The sequence below is a fragment of the Arachis ipaensis genome, chromosome B07, assembly GCF_000816755.2.
Source record: "Arachis ipaensis cultivar K30076 chromosome B07, Araip1.1, whole genome shotgun sequence".
NCBI classification, from domain to species: Eukaryota; Viridiplantae; Streptophyta; class Magnoliopsida; order Fabales; family Fabaceae; genus Arachis; species Arachis ipaensis.
In genome coordinates this window covers 51,609,156-51,616,896 of record NC_029791.2, presented here as the reverse complement: position 1 = coordinate 51,616,896, position 7,741 = coordinate 51,609,156, and positions in this window count along the sequence as shown.

Here is a 7,741-nt window from a genome sequence, read left to right as displayed (position 1 = left end):
AGTAACAACAGATAAAAATGCAAGAAGGTAGCTCATGAAAGCGGGAAACATAGAATTTAAGGATTGAACCCTCACTGATGATGTATGTACACTCTAGTCTCTCTAGTATATAGGGTAATCACTTTATCCTTCTCTAATCATGCTTTCTAATTTTTGTTCTTCTCCTAACCAATCAACAACATTTAATATACCAATGCAAATATCATGAGGTCTTTTCAAGGTTGTAATGGGGCCAAGGTAAAGGTAAGGGTGCTCGGAAAGACGTAATGAGGCATAATCTGTGCCCATACGTGAGCCTCCAAGGTAAGTGCGGAAGCCGATATTCCCTTAGGACAGGAATGATGGTATCCGTAAATCCATCTGCTGCTAGGTAGTGCGATAACTCTGAGAACAGCATCCCAGTCAAATTGGTACATCTGGCGCTTGAGTGAGGCTTCTTGAAATACGTCCAGTCCTTCTGGAGTAGGGGGAAGATCTAGGGCTCGCTGAATGACCTCTTCTGTAATGGGGACTTGCTTCTGATGGACATAGACAGACTACAGGGTTGGCAGGTGGAAATTAGAGTAGAACTCAACTACCCAGGAAAGATTAACCTGCCTGGCTATCTCTGTAGGAAACTCCATTGTCTTCGTTCCATTTGCGGCTCAACAAATTCAGCAATACGGGTCGGGAGGAGAAGAAGGTATTCGTTGTTGTAACTCCTTTCTGCCAGTATGGGGAACATCTGCTCACAGTAGCGATTGGTATATCGTGCAGTGTCCTTTGCTGGGAAGGCTTTCTCTTTTTCATTAACCTTTATAATCCTCTTAATTCTTTTTGTTGAGGGCTTAACTGCAGTTGAAGATGGCTCTGCCACTAATGCTCTTTTTGTTCCTCTTCTTGATGGTGGTGTGGGAGTAGCTTTCTCCTTGCTTTTTTTGGTGGCCATCCTGAAAGGGGAAAAAGAAAGTAGCTTGAATTCAAAGGGATAGAGCAAGGAAGAGAACGGGAAAGGTGGTAATTAATGCACATTAAAAAATGAAAGATGTTAACACATGGTCATGACTATATGTGAAAACTCATCAACGGAAATAGAGCAAGTGCATATGATGACAATTAAATGCAAGGTGTTTATTGGCATGCAGGCAAAGGCATGAGTAGCATAGATCAAGCATTCAATGTCCAAGTTAGATTACCAAGCCTTTCAAACTAATAACCTGTTTGTAATAACAATTATATTTAAATAATAAAATAAAAGAAGGGTTTTTGTGAAAAGCAGCAAATAGAGTAGTAGATTAAAAGAAATCTCAAAATGGTGCACAGTGTCATATGGGCGTTTTCACAAAAACATAGCATGCATGATAAATAAGCTATTGGAAGTATAAAATTGAACATGCAAGCAACCCTTAAAAATTAAAAAATAATGTATAATTGCCAAACAAGTCCTTAACAATCCACAAGCAAATCATAAGGAATAATAATGACCCTGATAAATTTTCAACACCAATTAAAAGAAAAAAAAGAAAAAGAAATCATGGATAATGTAAGTAAAAAGAAAAAGAAAAGGAGAAGAAAACATAAAAATAAAAAGAAGAATAGAAAAGTAAGGAGGGAAGAAGAAAAGAAAAACCTTGGTAATGGTGGTGAGAGAGAGAGAGTAGAGAGTGAGAAAGAAGGAAGAAGGAAGAAAAGGGAAGAAAGAAATAAGGAGGGAAAAGAAAAAAAAAATAGGATTTAGGGAAGAGAAAGATAAGATATTTGGCAGATTAGGATAAGCTGTGCGGCGCTAGTGACGCGGACGCGTGGGGTACGTGTTTGCGCGAATTGCGCTCATATGAATCGACGCGGTCGCGTCGATCACGCGGACGCGTGACTCGTTTTGTGCTACTGGCGCGAGGGCAGCCTCGCGCTCGCACAACTCTCTGTTCGAAACTCATTGTTGCCAAATTCCAGGTTGACGCGATCGCGTGGTGGACGCAATCGCGTGGGTGGCCAATATTGGAATATGACGCGGACGTGTGGGGCATGCGTTCGCGTGGTAAGGCTTGTGCGTCTAGTGCCAGCCCAGCACCACTCCAGCACAACTTTCGGTCATGCACCCTTTCTTAGGTCGATTTTTAGGTCACGCGACCGCGTGGGTGACGCGGACGCGTGGTAAGCATTTTTCCCAAATGACGCGGTCGCGTGGGTCAGTTTGTGCCAAAGGCACACCTCCAGCCACGCTCCCGCGTGACTTTCTGTTCGATTTATTTTTCTTTCATACTCACCTGCGACGCGGCCGCGTCGGCGAAGCTATCGCGTCGCGTGCCCCCATTTTTTTTTTATGCAATTGTGCAAATGAAGATGCAAAATAAATGTGCTAATAAAGAGAAGAGTTATTGAAAAATAAAACTAAGAAGAAAGAAAGGAACGATCATACCATGGTGGGTTGTCTCCCACCCAGCACTTTGCTTTAACGTCCTTAAGTTAGACGCTCCACTAGCTCAGTCTTCTGTTGTGGGTGGATCCTCCAAGAGGAAGATTTCTAACTCCTTGTTTTTCGTCACCTTCTCACCATGATATAGCTTTAAGCGATGTCCATTAACTTTGATGAATTCAGATCTTGAAGGTTGACTCAGGTGGAAAACTCCGTATGGCTCAGCCTTCTCTACTCTATAGGGACCTTCCCATTTTGATCTCAACTTGTCTGGCATGAGCCTCAGTCTAGAGTTGCAAAGGAGGACTAAGTCTCCAAGTTGGAACTCTCTCCTCTTGATGTGCTTATCATGCACAACCTTCATCTTTTCCTTGTACAGCCTCGAGTTCTCATAAGCTTCTAGGCGAAGGCTTCCCAATTCTTGCAGTTGCAACTTCCTTTCAGCTCTGGCTTTCTCAAATCCCATGTTGCACTCCTTTACTACCCAAAAGGCTTTGTGCTCTACTTCAACTGGGAGGTGACAGGCTTTTTCATAAACTAAGCGGAAGGGACTCATCCCAATGGGTGTCTTGTATGCAGTTCTGTATGCCTAGAGTACATCTTGTAGCCTGGTGCTCCAGTCTCTTCTATGAGGTTTGACTATCTTCTGCAATATACGCTTTATCTCTCTATTTGACACCTCGGCTTGTCCATTAGTCTGAGGGTTGTAGGCTGTTGCTACTTTATGAATTATCCCATGCTTTTGCAGTAATTCTGTTAGTCTCCTGTTACAAAAATGGGTGCCTTGATCGCTCACGATTGCTCGTGGTGATCCAAAGTGACAAATAATATGGTTTCTAACAAAGGAAACAACAGTGTTAGCATCATCAGTGCGGATAGGAATTGCTTCTACCCATTTAGAAACGTAATCTACAGCAAATAATAACTCAAAAGTTAACACAATGGTATGGTGATAATTAATTGCGATTGGGATGAATAGAAGAAGAAAAAAAACATAAAACAAGGCAACATCATAATGATGATAAGAGAAATGATAGTGTATAATATGATGAGATAATATAATCAAAATGAAAATTAATAATTTTAAAAAATAATAAAATTAAAGATAATTAAAAATTTTCAAGATAAGATTGAAGAAATATATTTTTTTATCTATTAGAATTATGGATGAAGATAAAGAATATTTTGGATATAAATTTTTAAATTTGCTTCTAATTAAATAGGATTGAAGTATTAATAAATTCAATTGTTATAGATATTTTTTACTTCTTATAAAATGTTAAAATACCTAAACTAAGTTTATTAATTTTTTTCACCGCAACCTAACAAATTATAAGAATCTAATGGTTTTTTTGAAAAAATAATTCTCTAATATATTTATCTAAATTCATTTTTTTTAATGCATGACACATATAAAATTATTAACAAGCTCTACATTGAAAATCAAAAAGAGAAAAAAGAATTATACTTTTCGGTGATTATTATTACTATAAATTGTATTAACCCCATTTATAATTTCATCTATTTTATCTATTATTTTATTTTGGGTCACTCATTAAAATTTTAGCTAAGCTGTGACTTCTATTTAATAAAGTAGCGGATGACTCATTAGTCATTACTCATTAGCCAAGCAAGCACCACAAAAGTGTCTTTTTTACTCTTATAAAATGGGATACTGGATCAACACATCTCTTTTTCTAGGTGTATTTGAAAAAATGAAGTTTATTCTACAAAATCTATCAAAATATCCACCATCTATATATTTTAATATATATCTCTAAACAACAACAACAACAACAACAACAAAGCCTTGTCCCACTAAGTGGGGTCGGCTACATGAATCAAACGACGCCATTGTGCTTTGTCATGTATCATGTCTACAGAGAGACCGTTACATGTAGATCTCGTTTGACCACCTTATGGATGGTTTTCTTAAGTCTTCCTCTAGCTTTCGCCCTTTGTCCATCTTCCATCTCATCCACCCTCCTGATTGGATGTTCTATCGGTCTTCTTTTCACATGTTCAAACCACCTGAGACGCAATTCAACCATCTTTTCCACAATGGGTGCTACTCCAACTCTCTCCCTTATATCTTTATTCCTTATTTTATCCAATCGCGTATGACCACTCATCCATCTCAACATCTTCATCTCTGCCACACTCAGCTTATGTTCGTGCTCCCCTTTAGCCGCCCAACACTCCGTACCATAAAGCATAGCCGGTCTTATAGCGGTGCGATAGAATTTACCTTTAAGTTTTAAAGGCACTTTTTTATCGCATATAAAACCAGATGCACTCCGCCATTTTGACCAACCTGCTTGGATCCTATGATTTACATCCTGTTCAATCTCTCCATTATCTTGTATGATGCACCCAAGATACTTAAAACTTTTAACTTTTTGTAGGATGTTTTCTCCAATCTTCACCTCTATATTAGGATTTTCCCTTCTTAGACTGAACTTACATTCCATATATTCCGTCTTGCTACGGCTTATGCGCAGAACATACACTTTTAGAGCTTCTCTCCATAACTCCAACTTCTTATTTAGGTCTTCCATTAACTCTCCTATAAGGACGATATCATCGGCAAAAAGCATGCACCATGGCACAGGCTTTTGGATGTGCTCTGTGAGTACTTCTAAGACTAATGTGAAAAGGTATGGACTTAAGGATGATCCCTGGTGTAATCCTATACCAATAGGAAATTCCTCTATCACACCACCTTGAGTCTTCACACTAGTTGTGACCCCATCATACATGTCTTTAATTGCCCGAATATATGTGATCCTTACTCTCCTCTTTTCTAAATCCTTCCATAAGACCTCCCTTGGTACCCTATCATACGCTTTTTCCAAATCAATAAACACCATATGTAGATCCCTTTTATTAATACGATACCTCTCCATCATCCTTCTTAATAGGTATATCGCTTCAGTGGTAGATCTGCCTGGCAAAAATCTAAATTGGTTCTCTGTTACTTGTGTCTCTTTTCTCAACCTCTGTTCTATCACCCTTTCCCATAACTTCATAGTATGATTCATAAGCTTGATCCCTCTATAGTTTCCGCAACTTTGTATATCCCCCTTATTCTTGTAGATAGGTACCAAGGTGCTCTTTCTCCACTCATCAGGCATCTTCTTTGACCTTAAAATCTCATTAAAAATCTTGGCTAACCAGTTGATGCCTTTTTCTCCAAGACCCTTCCAAACCTCAATCGGGATATTATCAGGTCCTACTGCCCTGCCATTTTTCATCTGCTTTAGAGCCTCTTTTACCTCGAAGTCTCGAATCTTTCGATAGTAGTCAAAGTTTTGATCTTCTTCCCTTGTGCATAATCGACCAAGGCTCGGAAGAGTCTTCTGTCCCTCATTAAATAACTCGTAGAAGTAGCTCTTCCACCTTTCATTAATCTTCTCCTCTTGAGCCAACACCTCTCCATCCTTATCCTTTATGCACTTAACCTGATCAAAATCTCTCATTCTTCTTTCCCGACTCTTTGCGATTCTATATATACCTTTTTCTCCTTCTTTCGTGCCCAAAGACTGGTAGAGACCCTCATATGCTCTTGTTCTTGCTTCACTTACAGCCACTTTTGTCTCTTTCTTAGCCGCCTTGTATTTTTCCCAGTTATCTGTGTTGCGGCGGCATAAAGACCACTCTTTAAAGCACTTCCTTTTTATCTTTATCTTTTCTTGTATACTCGCATTCCACCACTAGGACTCCTTGTCTCTTGGTCCTATTCCTTTAGATTCACCAAAACTTTCTTTTGCTATTTTTCTAATAACTTCTGCCATCTCCCTCCACATCTCTTCCGCGCTTCCATTCCTATCCCACTTTGCCTCTTTTCCTACCCGTCTTAGGAAGCTTCTTTGTTCCTCACCTTTCATCCACCACCACCTCGTCCTTGGGTTCTTCGTATGATGTCTTTTCTTCAACTTTTGCTCAACGCGAAAATCCATGACGAGCACCCTGTGTTGTGTTGTCAAACTCTCTCCTGGGATAATTTTACAGTTAATGTAAAATTTTCGGTCAACTCTCCTCAACAAGAAGAAGTCGATTTGAGAGCTTGTCATGCCACTCTTATAGGTTATAAGATGTTCGTCTCTCTTTTTAAAACATGTATTTGCGATGAGAATATCAAAGGTTGAGGAAAAGTCTAAAATAGTTTTACCCTCGGCATTGATCACTCCGAAACCATGGCCTCCATGAATACTCCCATATCCAGTCCCTTCTCTCCCAACATGGCCATTTAAATCTCCTCCTAAGAAAATCTTATCTCCCAAAGGTATGCCTTGAACCAAACTCTCTAGATCCTCCCAAAATCTTATCTTGTGTTGTTCGTCCGAACCCACTTGCGGTGCATAGGCGCTAATCACATGGAAAGCACCTCCCTCCACCACCAGTTTGATAGAGATGATCCGATCTCCCACCCTCTTGACATCCACTACGTCCTTCTTCCACTGCTTATCCACAATTATTCCAACTCCATTCCTATTCTTCACCTTTCCTGTATACCAAAGTTTGAAACCAGAAGTATCCAACTCCCTAGCCTTTGCACCAACCTATTTTGTTTCTTGTAGGCACATAATGTTAATCTTCCTCCTTGTCATAGTGTCCACCACCTCCATGGACTTTCCTGTTAGAGTGCCTATGTTTCATGTCCCAAATCTCAACCTTCTGTCGCTTCGACCTTTACCTTTTACTTTGTGAACTAGCTTATTTACCCTCGTCCGTTTACGAAAACGCGAGAACCCTTGCTCATTTAACACTACATCCAGGCACCGATGCAGCGGCTCTTGCTCATTTGACACCGTACTCGAGCCATACAGCGCGTTGCTTCCAGGCAACGACCTAGATTTAGCGCAATAATGTCTTTGATTCATGTCATGGGAGTTTAACTATATTTTTATATTGGTTGTCGAAGACCTAACACAATTCTCCTCCTTTATCCGGGTTTGGGACCGACTATATACCACAAGTATAACATACGCGGAGTTTAATATATATCTCTATGACTAAAAATAATCGAATAGCACATTTCACTCAAGTACATCGGTACATGTGAACATCTTCCGTATAATCAAGTTTGCATTAGTATTTTCATTAAGAGCTCTAATCAAATGGTGCCTTATATATTTATATAGTTTTACTTATATATTATAAGAATATGAAAAAAAGTTGATATAAATTCCTTTCTAAAATACCCTTATCAATATAAAATCTATAAAAAAAATATTTTATCAACTCTAACCATTAAACTCATGACCTTTTGATTTTATTATAAGATATTTATTATTTTGACTAATTTATAATTTATTATTGTTATTATTATTTAATTTATAAAAA